This window comes from Glossina fuscipes, unplaced genomic scaffold, assembly GCF_014805625.2.
Source record: "Glossina fuscipes isolate IAEA_lab_2018 unplaced genomic scaffold, Yale_Gfus_2 61051, whole genome shotgun sequence".
Classification (NCBI taxonomy): Eukaryota; Metazoa; Arthropoda; class Insecta; order Diptera; family Glossinidae; genus Glossina; species Glossina fuscipes.
Genome location: NW_024003300.1, coordinates 88,178 through 103,353, shown reverse-complemented (window position 1 = coordinate 103,353; position 15,176 = coordinate 88,178). Strand labels below are relative to the sequence as shown.

General features: G+C 40.8%; 1 protein-coding gene across 4 annotated transcripts in view; it reads left to right on the top strand.

Annotated features, from left to right (window-relative positions):
• Positions 1-15,176, top strand: part of LOC119643482 — a 58,497-nt gene that overhangs the window by 15,966 nt on the left and 27,355 nt on the right. For 3 of the 4 annotated variants that reach the window (XR_005248300.1, XR_005248299.1, XR_005248297.1), the window contains exon 3: positions 3,468-3,634. The exons of the other annotated variant lie outside the window; for it this stretch is intronic. The gene's annotated coding sequence lies outside the window, so the exon portion shown is untranslated. The remainder of the gene's footprint in view (positions 1-3,467; positions 3,635-15,176) is intronic. 4 annotated transcript variants of the gene reach the window in all.

Here is a 15,176-nt window from a genome sequence, read left to right as displayed (position 1 = left end):
CGGGCCACGGGTATTGAACGCAAGATCATACGAGAGGCGTTGGAATACGCCGGCGGCGTGCTGACGATGCGGTCAGAACGGCCATCACTACTACGATTGCCCGACCCAACACTACTGGACTTGCGGCCGACGGGGCGTACGGACCATACAATGTTGTCGACCGGGAAATCACGAAGGAGCGCATCACCAGTGAGGGGAATTGGTTCGGGAATCGTTTGAGGTTAAACTGCAATGCGCCAGCAAGACGGCTACGTGTCAGCCGAACGAGCCTAGCACCGACAGGTGAGCTTGCCGCTAAGGCGATGCAGAACCAGACATATCACAGAGCCAATGCGCCCTTCGAAAGCCCGCAAACTGTGATAGACGACCATCATATAACTGAGAGGCAACGATTGAAAACCGAGGAAGAGCACCGCCGCATTGAACGCTTCCTGCAGCAAGAGTTGTCAAAGTTCGCGAATTTGCAGGGAGCCACCACCATCGCCGAGCACAAGATCGTCGTGAAAGACGACCGACTGTTCAAACGACGATACGCCTCCGGCAACCCGGCTATGCACCATTACCGGAAAACAACAGCACCCTGCTCTGCTCCGGTAACAAGCTCTGCACCATTATCGACAGTAACGCCCTGCTCCGCACATGGAGCAGGCTCTGTGGCCACGTTCGGCCCAACACAACTGCAGCAGCAAGCGATAGCGCCACACCGAAGCCGTCACCGACCGGCCAATACCGGAGAGGCGCGTCATCAGCCACTTCTCTTTCTCCCGAAGAACGGAGGATCTGTGAGGACCCAAAGTCGTCCCCCATTTTGGCCTCACGGGTTCTCCGTCTCTGATTGGGGAGAGAGGAGTGCTAGAGAGTAAGATAGGACAAAAGTAGGATAGACGTAGTATAAGAATAGGATAGACATAGGATAAGAATAGATTAAGATAGAATAGAAATAGATTAAGATAGAATAGGAATAGATTAAAATAGGTTAAGAATAGGATAGGTCAGATTAAGCGTAGGTTAAGGATAGGTTAGGTGAGTTGGAATTCAGTTGCCGGCTAAGAGAGACGTAGTTTTCGAGTCATAGTAGTCGGAGTAAGATTTAGATTACAAATACTAAAAATAAAGATCCCTGCAAAATACAAATTTCTTGTGCGTTTCCATTACCCTGGGCCGCTGAGCTTTCCCAGCCTTTAGGAAAGGGACGGAAACGTCCTCGCAACTCTTATTATTTTTAATATTTTCGGGAATATGTATGTAAAAATATTTTAACGTTTTATTCATGAGGTTTAAGGGGTTGAAGACCTAAGTTTGAGAATCCCAGATAAAAATGTAGCCGAACGGGGATCATAGGTAGGATACACCACAGATCGGCTGTGGGTATGAAAATTGATTGTTCAAAGTTAGTAATGATTGTGGGTGTTTTACCTACAAACAGTTGACTAAACGAAAACATGTATTCGAAAATTCAACGCTTTCTTTATAAAACCATTTTGAAGCACTTCTTACTAATGTCTTGATTTGCAATTCATTTGAAAGTAGTATACAAAGTATACCTTATAGTGTAGTGATATTTAATAATTTAAGTAGGTAGTGTCGTGGGACTGAGGTTTTCCTATTAATCCAACGTAGTGAAAGTGTAAAGTGAGCAGATGTGTGTACTTGTGTTCCAAACCTACTTGGCTGTCTATGCCAAGACATGCACTCTTTCAGTTCCCAAAATTGATTTGGCCGAGAGCGTCACTATTAAAAAAAAAGTTAGAATATTGATTTGACTTCTTGTATGCCAAGACAAGTTCGATTTGAAGTCTTCAAAATTAAGTAGCTTCACTAATAAAATGGATATACTAATTTTCTTTAACTAAAATTGCATAAAATGGCCTGTTTATAATTTTTGGTAATGGGCGCTTATTGTAAACATAATGCTTGCGGTTATTTTTTGAATAAGTACATTTTTGAAAGTGTGCCACCTGATTTAATTTTTCATTTTTTTTTCTTTTTATTTTATTTTTACCTATCTGTGGCTGCACTCTACATCGTACATACACTTCAATTGCTAAATGATATCATATGGTGCTATACAAATATATAAAATAAAAAATATCAGTTTCCAGAGCCTTTTGCTTTTTCATTATAAGATTAATCCCTACAAAAAAGAATTATTAATATTTGTAATTGACCTGTAAGTACCAGTAACATTTATTGAAATGACTACAGCCAAACGGCTTTATCCGGCAAACATTAAATTTAATTTTTATGGAAACTTTCTAAGCTAGAGCTTTCTTTATAAATTTGTTGTAAAATTTGATCCATAGAGAAGTTGAAGTTTGCTATAAATTTCGGACGGCTTTTTGTCTCCTCAGTTAAAATTCGGTCCAACTTCTTATTTTCGCTATACGTATGTCTGTCTATTAGAACTTTTTGAATTCGGCGTACTTACATGTATTGGGTGAACTTTGTATGAAGTCGCTCTTATCTCGTACGGAAGAGCTGTTATGTGCCGTTCATGTCTTCCGCTACAATGCACCTGTGGTTGAATTCCATATTTCCGTAGATGAACCCCGTTTCAGTTGGTAAAGAATTACGGTAGCTTGACTCTTGAAGCAGCTATCTCTAGCGGATCTAGCTCTGGTTGGGTGTTGGTGTTATCTAAGGGTTTTGGCAGTTTTAACTCATTGGGTGGTGTTAAATAAATGCATGACGTGTGTTGTTTGTGTATCAACATGTATAAAGGAGCGTGTGTAGCTGTAGCAGCATTTAGAATTCCTTTCTTCACGGGATCGGCAAGATCGTACTTGTTTTGGATATTACATTACAGTAATTGTATTAAACGGTCGTCCTTTAGTTAAATGATCTATTGGTTATTATGCTGTTATTACGGCTTCTAATTGAGTAAAGATGATTTCAGTTGTGTCTGTCATTATGCTAATAAAAAATCCTCGAAGTTATCGCTAGCGTCATCATGTAAGCAGCCGACAATGAAGTGGACGATAGTCACCAACGAAATTTAATCATGTAAGCAAATTTGCTGGTGATTGTCGCCCAATGCGCTCCCAGAGTTACCTTAAAAAAGGGCCACAATGAATTTCCCGTCGCTGCGACCAGATTTGCATTTGTATTGAGTATAAACTAAGAAAAGTTACCACAAGCTTCTCTTTTAGAGTTGCGTTTCTAGAAAAACTTTAATTAAATTTTTGTATATGAATCGATAGCCTGTGCTACTAGTGTTCAATGTCTTTTTTTTTAGTCTAAGCATTTACTTCATTAGTCTAAAATTATAATAATTATAATAATAATATTTTTGTATATAGATTTATTGAGTAGAAGTAATGCCGGTAATTGAAATGAGTTTTGACTTAATTTTTTGTTATTTTGAAACGATGTCTCCGCTTTGACTTTGCGGTGATCGATGGGTGTTGTTTAATGTTGGCTGAATATGAACTTCGTTAAAAATTGATCGTTTTTTTTAAATTATCTAGATGGGATTGTGATTACTGAAATAGATCGCCTTGAGCAAGTTTGATCTAAATGCCATTGGTTCCTGCTTCTTATTTTAGTTTTGCCGGATCGCCAATTTTGGAGGTATAATAAGTATCGCAAAACCATACTACACCAACCATTTGCAAAAGTATGATAGTATTTGTGGGTAAGTACAAAATTTCTGTAATTTCTTTTCTATTCGGAACAGTTATTTTTCACAACTGACACTTGGAAAATAGAAACAAGAAAACACAGTTTGACAAATAATAACTGTTCAAACTTAAAAGCTTAGGGATACACTTTCATATTCGAATATTACATTAGAAACTTACAATATTGTATAAATATGAAAAGTAAAAATAGAAAAATGTCATATACCAGAACGTTTTCAATCGTTTATGTGCTTTTATAATAGGATGAGTGCATGACAGAGAACAATTACTAATATTTATAAATTCTATAAATATTTTATATATAAATAAATTATTTTGGGTCTTAAAACGGCTTACTTTTCCATTTTATTTCACTCTATTAAAAATTTTATATAATCGCGTTTTTATTAACGTTTATATGGTTTTGTTCTTTATTGTCTCGTATTGGTTATTTATAAACAAACAAATATAATTTTCTTCTTATTTTTTCTGTATATTTTCGAAGTGAATATCTACAGTCATACATAATCGAAAAGTAAATCACTTTCAATCTCCGTCGTCGAAGTGGAGACTAATTAACCAAAAGATCCATAATCAGTACCATGACTTCTTGTTTGGCTTCTATGTGAAACAAAACATAACATATATATGGACATAAGCCATACCATTTTTATACCCACCACTTTAAGATAGGGGTATACTCATTTTGTTTTTTTTTTCCAATAATATATTGTGAGGACGCAAAGTCGTCCCTCGTTTTGGCCTCACGTGTTCTCCGTTTTTGGTGAGGGGAAAGTAGTGCTAGTGTTAAGTTAGCAATAGGGTAGGTTAAGGTAGTAGTAAGAGTAGCACAGCGATAGGGATAGGTTAAGATAGAAATGACATAGAGTAGTTTAGATTCAGATAGAAATAGGAATAGAATAGGATAGGTTAAGGTATCAGTAGGGATAGACTAAGATAGCGATAGGGATAACATGGAATAAAATAGATTAAGGTAGCGGTAGGGACAGGTTAAGGTTGAAGTTTAGTTAAGATAGTCTGTTATAGACGCTCGAAGAAAGAAGTCCGCCTTCGACTCCCGAATCGCGAATAAAAGAACCTGTCTCAGCAACAAATAAATTTTCTTGCGGTTTTATTTCCTTCCTGGGCTGCTGGGCTCAGTCTCAGCCGTAGGAAAGAAACGAAACGTCCTCGCAATATATAAGGCCCAAAGGGAAGCATCAGAGCCCTACAAAGTATATATACTCTTAGTCAGCGTGAAATCCTGAATTGATTTAGCCATGTCTGTCCACCTGTGTGTCCGTGTGGGGTGTCTTGTTGGCACTCTTCTGGTCGCAAAAATGAAGATATCAATCTCAAATTTGGTAAAAACAATTGAGCCTAGTTGGTCAGAACAGAAGAGCGCATTGGAGCGTAACCTGAACGCAACGGAGTTTTTTTGAACAAAATTTTTTTGATTTTTGCTCTTTATTAAGGTTAAAAGGATGAAACTTTCGACTTTTGCTTTACGAGACACTTTGCTTTCTAAGTCTAAAAATGGAACCAATCGTGTCCACACAAAGTTACGAGTAATTAAATTGAATTATTATTAAATTGAATTATAAGGAAAACAAGACAAAACGTATAAAAGTACTTCCTCAAATGAAGATATATTGTCTGCCTAAAAATTGGTTCATTTTAAGATGGCTATGGTAGACACCGCGATTACTTTTTTCTTAATAACAACAGCGATATGGGTATTAAATAAAAGAACTTGGAGAGTAGAATTCGAAAAGCATAGTGGTGGGTATGCGAGATTAGGCCATCGGCGAATATAACTTTCTTACTTGTTATACCTCAGCGAATGATTATTGTTAAAATAGATTTAGCAAAATTCTGCGAAATTCTAAAGACCTAATAGGACATTTTCCGTGATTTATCACTTTTACAATTTTCTGTTTTTCTATCATCACTTCAAAGTTGGTTTTGTATATAGCATAAATTATTTTGCATTATACTTTATTTACCTCCACAAATATTTTAATTCACAGAACAAAACTATTCCCAGTTTCTAAATTTTAGTCAATTCATTTAATATTTGCCTTTGTCCAAAAACGAATTTTAAGCACAAACAAGAGAACTACGCGTGGCTCCAAACAGATTCGAACTTAAATAGTGACGTCCTACTAACTGCACCACGATGATCTTTGATTAATAGTATGCAATGGAAGTTGATGGAAACTTGACATAAAAAGTGGAGCAGAGCGTTCTCTCAGAGTGTATCTCTAGAATTGCGGTATAAAAAAATATATATAGGTCAACTATTAATACCATTAAGAAAGGTCAGAAAATCAATTAAAAAACTACTAAAAAAAATCGCAAAAAACCACAAAAAACAATTAACTCCCCATGCTCTAGAGTATACGCAGTTTATAACATGGTGTGCAACACCACCACAACACCACGCTTGAAAACCTTGACACGAACACCCATTTCGACCGGTTGGGTCCAAAAAATTCACACGAAGACCATTCGGGTCACATTCGGACACTTTCGGGTGGGCGGAGCAATGGCTTTTTTCAATCCGAACAACAAAAAAAAGGAGTAGTTCAGTCCACAAAACAATTTTTTTAATGTAGGGTATTCTAAAAGTCTATATTTACTGACTTCAACATTCATTTATATGAAAAAAGTGATGTAGGAACGCACATATACTACTAAAATATACTTTTTAAATAAGCTTTTATTTAAATTAAAAAATGGAAAATAAATTTTATTGGAGCCACTCTTACGTGAATATACAAAAGTGAAAAACACCGGTTTTGTCTCGGATAGGAAACCATGAATATTTGGTCAGTGAGCAGGAATGCTATTTCTTTTCATTGTAAACGCATGATTCTTATCAAGTTACAAGTTAACACCAGCATCTGTGTGATTCCTTCTATGAGGCAATTTAAATTTACTATGTAATGTCGAAACGTTGACTAATTTCACATCTGTGAATGGACATACTTTCGCTACTTACTTTACATAAAAACGTTCAATCTGATTCTTTAGAAAATGTTCAATGTGAAGATCTTTCCCTCCCGCATTTGTTGCTGAGCACTGCGGGTACCTGTCAGGTATATGCCTGGCTGAGCTACATTCTTTCGCCTCTTCTGAATTCTTCATCTGCATCTGGACTTATCTGGCATATTTTTTTCTATTTGTATATCCAGAAGTGCAGGTTAATGCTCTACAAACTGGAATGCATCCATTTTCAACTTGCTGGTGTATTTATCTACGCTTCTTCTGCTGTATCGCACCCTATAATCAACTCAAGTTCTATATGGAATATATTGGAGGAGTAAGATTTGAAAGACATTTCGGGAACTGTTATAATGACTGATGATTCTCTGATAACCATTACGTTTGTGCAAGTTCTTCTTTTTAATTGCCTTTATTGGTTTGGAGCTGGTCTCCTCTTTGTTCGACATCTTCTTGTTGCTTCACATGTGTTGCTTCACAGATTACATTACATAACTAGGAAATAAGAAAAATCTGACTTGGTAGATTTTAACTGTTAAATGCATGAATTTTTATTTTTGAAAGAAAAAAAATGAAATCGGTCAGAAAATGGGTGTACTTAACGATAAAAAGAACACATAAGAATTTTTTTTAAATTTTCGAGACACATGTTTACGTATTTCTACATTATCATGCTAAATCGTTGCGTGACTTCTAGGAATTTACTGTGTACAATGACATAACACTTCGAATATAAATAATACTTATCATTGCATTAGAAAATACAAAAATCCGTAAAATAATTATTTCTAGGATTTAAACATAAAGGAAAATTGTGTCGGCTTCATGACCACTTCACACTTCATTCTCTTTGAAAATATACGACATAGAAGAACGCCATCTTTTCGTACATTCATAGAGGGCTAAAGAAGAAATACGTTTTCCGACTGTTAATTTTGCTCCAACAAGCTATTACTAGGCCGACCTCTTTTATTGCCGTGTATATAAGATCCACATTGCATAGAGCATCATCGCGCAACTAAGCAATTGTAATGGAGTTTTTTTCCATAAGTATTCAAGGATTTCTTACGGCAAGGTCCAATGGAGGATAGAATAAACGGAAAAATTTTTGTCTTTTGAATCCTATATGATAACTACCTACGTAGCTGTCGATTAAGTCCTATCCTCCCGTGTGCATACTACAATCTTGCACTGTTTTTAGGCAAGAGATATTGATCTCTTGCTTTATTTGCTTGCCATATTGGCAGATATTGTCTACGTGTTGCGAGCGTATATAAATAGACAACAATGTAACAATCTTGTTGCCTCTCCACACCGTCGCTGGAAAGTCAATACTGTCATGATAAGAATTTTTTTCTCATAGGTTCTCCTAGGAATCGTCGTCTTGATTAAAATCTAAAATTAAGCAATCTGTTCTGTCGTACAGTTCTGACGCAATGGATCTCTTGTACCCATAAATAGAACGCGAGGAGCAATGGTATGTAAAAATTATGGAAAGGCACCGTATGATACCTCATTCTTAGTACCACTCTGGCTAATGGTAAGACGACATATATAACGCCCAAATCTGGTTGATCAGCTATCCTGTTTCTTCTATCTTCTTATGCGGAATACCCTTCGAAATCATATGCATATCCCGCGAAACTACATAAAACTAGTATCTTTAAGCCACACTTGTGAAGCTTATTCGGCAAATGTTTTCTCAGGACATGACCTATTTTTGTTAAACACGTTTGCTACTCTATTGAGAGGCGTTGGTTTACGGTAATAGATGAACATGTTTCAGTTAGGTGGGGTATTACAGGTCTAATCTTGCGTAAGCGATGATCGCATCTCGTAAGAAGCTCGCCATTGTTATTGAAGTGTAATATGCTTCTTATTGGCTCTAAACGATTCACGATGAGTCTGTTTGAATGGCGAGGAGGTTAGTGTCATCTACAATTTTTTGAAGAAATTCAAGAGTAAAATAATTGAGGAAATATTTATGGCGTACCTAGATTTGCTATATTCGGATCTAACATGTGTCATGAGACTCGCTACTTTTATTGCCGGTTGAGTAGATATATTTTCCTGACAAAAAATAAAAACTAAAAAAAAAGAAAAGTCCCGTCGGTTGTCTACCCTCTGTCTGTCCACTGTAAGTCAGTCGGTAGCCGTCTGGCGTCTGCCCTACATGGGCATCATGTGCGCACCCCCCCTTTTTGCTTTCAGCTACAGCGGTGGCAGCTGTAGCGCTTAGCTACTCATCGGGGAGACAAAACAAAAGGAAGTAAACAAACTAAAGTAACTTACAATATAATCCTCCCGGTGCCGGTGTAGGGTCTGCGGCGGTGACCGTTTCCTTCGGCGGCTCCTGTTCGCTGCAAAGGGGTTGATGCTTGCTTCAACTCCTCACATTGTATGAAAGGGAATTTGGCCTTATGTATTCATGTCAAACAGTTTCGCAAAGTAAGTATATTCGTACACCATCAGGGAGAAATTTGCTTCCTTTTTTTTTCTCTCGCTCTGTTCTCGTTTTAATTAAAAGATATTTTCACACTTGTATGCATATTATTTACAATGCACAAATACCGCCATTATTTTTACCTTTTTTTTTCTTTTATAAAAACAATTTTTATTTATCATTTGACTTCGTTGAACTTTTTACTTCGGTAAGAATCTCTTGTGGAAATCAACAACTTAACAACTTAAGAAAAATTAATAAAGATTACACGACCATTTGTTTATACATGTCATATTTGTTTATGGAATTAAGGCAGAATTGAAAATTTACATAAATTATTGGACTATTTCTTTTTCTTAATTTATTAAATGCACTTGGCTTGCTTGTTTTGTTCAAGGTAATTTTAGGAATAATGCAATTTTATCAAAACTTGCAATTACTTTTTTTTTGGATAAATTGATTAAAACTTTTTTTTTTTTAAACTAATTCTATGGAAGACGGAAATAAATTTTTTCCGTTTATGTACATATTTTTTGGATGGATGGCTTAATCCAAATAAAGTCGTCACCACTCAGCTGCTTAGCAAAAAAACATCACTTAATGTCAATGTAGAATATTTTTCTTAAAGTTCGAGTTTTTTCCTTCCTTTTTTTTTCTTTCTTTTTTTTTTGGTTCACAAAAACGTTTAACCTTTTTTTATTTTAATAAAACTGAAGACACAACTCGCGGACACGTCCGCACTCCATCAGATTCCAAGTTGTTCTCCCCTCTATCTTGAAAATTAAAAACAGACAAACTTCTCATTCTTGCTCAATTTCCCTCTTCTTCTTCCTGTTGCTCTCTCTATAGCGGCTTGCCGCTACTCTCACAAAAGCAAGCAAAGATCCCGCAAAATCATACGATTTTTGCCTATGCTTGCAAAAGCAAAGAAAAAAGGAGTACCGCGAAATCATACGATTCTGCCTGTACCTGCAAAAGCAAGCAAAAATACCGCAAAATCATACGATTTTTGCCTATGCTTGCAAGAGCAAAAGGAAAAAAAAGAAGTACCGCAAAATCATACGATTTTGCCTGTACTTGTAAACAAGGAAAACAGAAAAGAATAAAATAAACATATCCCGCAAGATCATGCGATTTATTAGCGGTACCACAAAATCGCATGATTTCGTCTAACGGCATGCCGTTATTCCGCTCCTTGCGGTTGATACAGACTGACAGACACCCTACCCAAGGTTTGTTCGCGGCCGTTACAGCTCGGACCCATCGATATCGCCTGCGATATGGAATGTGTACGTCAAATAGTCCGCGGACAGACCGACTATACCCCTCCTGACCGACTACTACGGACCAACGTGTGGCTTCGACCCACGCCCTGAGTTTAAGAGTCTCATGCTCTACCGACTGAGCTAGCCGGGCAAATTTGGTGTTCCCACAGGGGGCCTCAGGTAGAAAAAATATCCTTTGCGTGATACACTCCTAGTTGCCGTCCTGTCTCGGTACTGAGCTCATACAGGGAGCTTCCTATCGCCTTCTGGACTACGCACCTAACGTTCCTTGGTGCTAACTTCGCATTGTACCCTTCTGCCATGCTGCTGAGCCTAAAATTCTTCCGGTAGACTACCTGTCCTACTTTAAACTGGACTGGCTTGCTTCGCGTGTCGTAGGTTCGTCGGTTTCTTTCGTAAGCCTGCGCCAGTCTTTTGGAGATGGCTTCCCTTACGAGGCCTAACTTTTCAGGTATAAAACTAATATTGGCCTCACTGCCTCGGACTCCCTCTAACTTCCGCGCTACCTTGTATGAGTACCCGTGCTGCATCATGTTTAGCCCGAATAGTGCATAGAAGGGTGTCATACCTATGGCACTATGTACGGCGCTACGCAGCGAAAAAGCGACGTTGGTAAGGTGAATGTCCCACGTCTTCTGGTCTTCCGCGAGATACGATCGTATTATTTGCAGCACGGACCTATTGACTCGTTCAGCGGCATTTGCTTGTGGTGCATAAAAAGCTGTCCTGAAGTGTTGCACATCATATTTCTGTAGGAATTCTTGAAAAGCTCCTGAAACAAACTGTTTGCCATTATCAGAATGTACCATTTCTGGCACTCCAAATACGTGGAACACGTCTTGCTCCAAATACCTGATCACTCCCACAGCACTAGCTTTCTTCATCGGCTTTAAAAGCACGAACTTGGAAAAGTGATCCAGGCAGACGAATATGCAAGTGTTGCCGTTTCTTGTTCTCGGATACGGTCCCAAGAAGTCGATGTAGATACGCTGAAACGGTCTGTCCGTGACTTGTTGCCTACCTATCGGGGGCCTTTGTGTTCTACCAGTCTTGCTGCTACAGCACACCTCACAGCTCCGCACCAGGTCTTTCACTCCGATTGCCATGCCAGGCCAGTAATATCTTTCTCGTGGACTCTGCAAGATCTTGTGTATCCCTCCATGTCCTGCCGATGGCGACCTATGCGCTGCCTCTACTAATCGCGGTCGCAGTTCTTTGGGCACCCACAACTTCCACGCATTGTTATCTTCGATTCCGTCACCCGTGCTGAAACAGGTTTTTTTGTAGACTAGCCCTTCCGACACGCAGATGTCTGGGAGTTTATCTCCATTTTCTATGATTGCATGTTTCAATTGGTTGTACTCTTCAGAGGCAAAGTGCGGAGAGTCTAGGTCGATGTCAAGTAACCGGTCATTACCTTCTACTATCTCGCTTAAATCCATCCGCGACAATACGTCTGGCACAACATTCTGACTGCCTTTCCTGTGTTGGACCGTGAAGTCAATGGCTTGCAGTTTGAGGCTCCACCTCGCCAGTCTACCTGACAGGTCCTTATGCGACATGAGCCATTCCAGGCTAGCGTGGTCGGTAATAATGGTGAAGGAAAGTCCCTCAATATACGGCCGGAATCTCGCGACGCATAGTTTGGCTGCTAGGCATTCTAGCTCTGTTACCGTGTAATTTTTTTGTGCTCTATTCAGCTTTGCTGACACGTATGCAACAGGCCGTTCGTTCCCTTCGTTGTCTCTTTGAGCCAGGACTCCTCCCACGCCCTCTCTTGATGCATCGCATATTACGTAGAAGTGTTTTGTAAAGTCCGGCGTAACCAAGACTGGCGCTGTGATGAGACTTTCCTTTAGCTGATCGAACGCGTCTAGGGCTTTTTCTGACAAGGCAAAGTTTTTCACTCGTTCTTTTGTAAGACAGTCATGTAGGGGTCCTGCTATTGTCGCGTAGTTGGGAATGAAACGGCGATACCAGCTCGTCATGCCAATGAACTTTCGGAGCTGCTTTGGAGTTTTCGGCACTGCGAAATCCGTCATGGCCTCTACCTTGGCGGGATCTGTTTTTAGCTGTCCGTTGTCCACTATGAAGCCGAGGTATTTTACTTCTTGGTAACAAAATCTGCTCTTGCCAACGTTGATCGTGAGATTGGCATCTTTTAGGCATTTACCTACCATGGCTAGGTACAAGAGGTGGTGGTTGAAATCGGGTGAGCAGACCAACAGGTCGTCCAGGTACACAAAGACGTTTTCCCGGAGGCAGCCTTGTATAACTTTATCCATCAGCCGGCACATGCGCTGCGTTGCACAAGCCGAATGGCATCACCTTGAACTGGTATAGCGGCCTCCCTGGCACTGTAAACGCTGTTTTTTCCCTTGATTTCTCTTCCAACGGGATTTGCCAGATAGCATCCTTGAGGTCAATTGTTGAAATGTACCGGGTGTCTTGCAGTCGACTGAGTAATTCTTCCATGTGAGGTAGGGGGTAGGCGTCTTTGATCGTCCGTTCATTCACCTTGCGCGCATCTAGGCATAAGCGGTTTTTCTCACCCTTCCGGACTAGAGTCATTGGGGAGCTCCAGCTACTATTGCTCTCTTCGATTACTCCCATCACTAGCATCCGATCCAGCTCACGGTAGACTAACTGCTGTACTGCTGGTGAACGTTGTCTTCAGTAACGGTAATTACATGTTGCTCTACGTGGGTTTTACCGAGCCCAAGCTCCTCGAACGATGGAAAGGTTGCAATGACTTGGTTGAGGAAGCTTTGCTGAGTTTCAGTCAACTGGTGAGGTGAGTTCAAGTACCCTGCCGGTTTGCCGTGCTCTTGGCTTACTGAGTCTACAGCCTGTCTTTGACTTGGGGCATTAGGGGTGGTGCCTGCCCTCGAAGCGACAGATATGCCAAAAGCCTACCAGAAGTCTATGCCGAAATAAAATTGCTGCTGCAAATCTGGTACTATGTAGAATTCAATACTCCTGGTCTCGCCCTCCCACTCGACGGGTAAGGTAATGAGTCCCGTTACGGATGTCTCCTTCCCGTCTGCTGTTTTCACGTGTCGATTTCGCAGCCTAATGACTCGATGTCTTCGATTCTCGAGGAATCTCGTTGCTCCGGCCCCACAACAACTAACGCTGGCTCCTGCGTCCAGAAGAGCGGTTACTTCGGTGTTGTCGGCCTTGGTCCGTGCAAACATCCTGTCATCGTGCTCTAGGGAAACAATCGCTGGGATCTCCTTTTGCTGAAACATCCTGTACGCCTTCCTCCTTTGGCGTAAGATCAGAATCTTCCTATGTTTTCTCGTGAGCGCTCGCCTTCTAAAAATCTCTGCGCTAAATATCTCGTGTCGCTTCTGCTGGTAGTCCGCGATCCTCTGTGCTAAGCTTCTGTACTCGGGGATGTCTTGATCCGTTGCTGGTGTTATAGTTGCGCCTGTTGCTGCTCGCGTTAATATTGTCACTGCTGTGGTTGGTGTTGTTTTTGTGGTTATTGTTGGTGTTGCTGTTGCTGATGTTATTGTTGCTGTTGTTATTGCTGATGTTATTGTTGCTGTTGTTGATGTTGTTCTTATTGTCGTTGCTGCTGTTATTGTTGCTGTCGTTATTGTTGACGTTATTGTTGCTGTTCCGGGTGACGTCTCGTCCGGCTTGCCTCGCCAGCCTGGTGTTTTCCGATGCGGGTAAAGCGCCGTAGCTCTCATTTTTGCCGCATGCGAAACAGACCATGTTGTGGAAGGGACACCTGCATCTCTGGTGCCTTCCGCTGGATTTCTTAAAAAATAATCTCCCGGGATCCCGCACACGTAGCATGTCATCAGATGGAACGGTGACTGGCAGAAAGCAATGCTCTGCGCTGTCCTCACTGCGATCGCTGGTGCTGGTGTGGTGGTATGGTGCTGGGGTGTTACTACTGCTGCTGTTGCCTCTTGCTTCGGCTGGCCTGCACGTGACGTTGCTGGTTGCATGTGGTGCCGCTCGTTCGGATGCTTATTTTTATTGCCCGTGCTAACCCATTTTTTGCCGTATTTCACAGCCCCGCCGTTTCCGCGTTGCCTGTCGCTGCTTGGGCTATGCCGCGGCGCTAGAGCTTCAACTGGTTCGCGATTAACTCCGTCCCCATTTCCACCTTCCTGTCCGATCTCGCTTACGTGTTTCGGCCTTCTTCTACTTTCTCTCAACAGCTTTTCTGCCCTCTTGCATTCGGCTTTGAACTCGCCAACGCTTTGGTGGCGAAAATCAGTGCGGCCAGACTGGGCTTAACGTTGGACTTCATTATTTTGATCATTTCTGACTCAGGAATCTTTCTGCGTAGGCGGAATGTTAGATCGTGTATCTCCGCGTAGTAGTCCTCGAAGGTCTCGGCGTTCTGCTGCTTCCGCTCCATGATTTCTCTAATAAATTCGTAATCAGAGTCTGCGGTCTTGAATTGATTGAGGAGCTCAGCTTTTAGCGCGAAATAATCAAAAGTGACGTCTCCTTCTCTATCCTCCAGCAGCTGCCAATACCATTTGCTGGCTTGACCGGTCACTAGACAGTGAAACTCGGCAAATAATTCCTCATGGCTTATCTGGTGCTGCTGCCTGAGCCGTTCCACTCGGAACACAAAGCTCTCGACCGTAAGGCCTTTACCATAGCCGTCGAATTTAACGTGCCAGCGATTGAGATCTATGTTCCGCCTCCGGGCGTTTTCATCGCTGGTCCACTGTTGTCCTGCCTGCTGATCGTGGTGATGACTGCCGCTAGGCTGCGCTACTGTCTGGGGTGGCATTTGCTATTGTGGTGTTGAAGTCGATGCTGCTATTATAAAATTTTGCGTCCCTT